The sequence below is a fragment of the Apium graveolens genome, unplaced genomic scaffold (genome assembly GCF_009905375.1).
Source record: "Apium graveolens cultivar Ventura unplaced genomic scaffold, ASM990537v1 ctg6510, whole genome shotgun sequence".
NCBI classification, from domain to species: Eukaryota; Viridiplantae; Streptophyta; class Magnoliopsida; order Apiales; family Apiaceae; genus Apium; species Apium graveolens.
Window position 1 is genome coordinate 1 of NW_027419549.1, and position 1,605 is coordinate 1,605.

At 36.4% G+C, this 1,605-nt stretch overlaps 1 pseudogene; it reads left to right on the top strand.

Annotated features, from left to right (window-relative positions):
• Positions 1-718: 718 nt before the first annotated feature.
• On the top strand, positions 719-1,392 carry LOC141703318 (ureide permease 2-like; annotated as a pseudogene).
• Positions 1,393-1,605: the final 213 nt, after the last annotated feature.

The window sequence follows — 1,605 nt, forward strand, 5'->3', positions numbered from 1 at the left end:
CGCAAACTCACAACTTCGTTTTATGAAAACTTTTTCTTGATTTAAGGCATTTCTTGATGCGGTCCTTTAAACTGCTGTAGCATGATCCAATTATTTCAGCAATGTGCCGCTTGACCTGGTTGGTAAAACTTTTGTGCTTAAAACCTTCCCCGTATAGAAAATTGTCGATTTGTTGAATTTTTCACATTTATCTTGAAAGTTGGTAGCACGTCATACATCTCCATATGTATAAGATCATATGATCTTTTTCATTTGAGTAATCTTGTAGCTGGTTACTCGCATTGTCACGAAGATGTCGATGTCTGGAGGGGGGCAGCGGGTGCCCGTTCCCCCATCATTTCATTCTGGTCTACTGAGCAACTAATTATAATTTTTGGAAATAATGGAACCAATTTGGTTCAATTTGCTATTGGTTCCCACTTCCCCCACAGAATATACATTCATTTGAAAAAAACAAGAAATTATTTGGTTTATTTTGATCTAGTACTCCCACAAAACTACAGCTCTTATCTGTTGTATGTTCGGTTATCTAATATTATGCACTATGTTGTTCTATATTTACAGAACTTATTATAATTCGTCTCTTAATTCAAATTATGTTTTTTCCATTGTAGATTGCACTACATATCAACCACAGTTTGCTATAAAATTATTTTTTTGGTATCCCCATACAGAAATGTTTTTGCCTGTCACTGACTTGTGGTGACACTGTTTTTAGGTATTTGGGAGGCACCTATATTGGTTTGGGCATAACTTTCCTTTCAGGACTTTGCCTTTCTCTCTTTTCTCCAGCATTCAACCTAGCAACAAATGACCAATGGGACACTCTGAGAGAAGGTGTTCCTCACTTGAGTGCGTACACAGCATTTTTCTGGTTCTCAACCTTTTGTTTTGTGATAGCCATCATTCTGAATATCAACTTCATGTACCGACCTGTTTTGAACTTGCCTCAATCATCATTCAAGGCTTATCTCTCAGATTGGGACGAAAGAGGTTGGGCGTCACTGGCTGGACTTCTATGTGGCTTTGGAAACGGTCTCTAATTTATGGGAGGCCAAGCTGCTGGATATGCAACAGCAGATGCCGTCCAGGTAAATTTGCTAACTTTGCATCTTCCAAGTACTGTCACGGATGTAGATATTTCCCTGAATTTTTGCGCGTAATTTTGAAGTTCGGACATTGGAAGTATTATGAATAATTAGTCAATATGTTTCAACTAATAAATGTAACTCATGACAGGCTTTTCCACTTGTATGCACATTTTGGGGGATTATACTTTTTGGAGAGTACCGAAGGTCATCAAGAAGAACTTATATATTGCTTAGTTGCATGTTGTTAATGTTCATTTTCACAGTTGAAGTTCTCATGGCATTGTTTTGGCAACGGAGATGACTGTGATTGTATAATTTGAGTAAATGCATCAGGTTTTGTAATTTATGATGTCATGTCTCTGGGATACCTTCTGGCTTCTGTAAAAACACAAAAAGTAACAGGAAGATTGATGTTAATTCAAACAAATTCTATGTAATAAACAAGTAGTGTAGAAATCCAATTCTTATGTAAAAACGGATGTTAAAAGAATAAAATTTACATTGTATTTGAGTT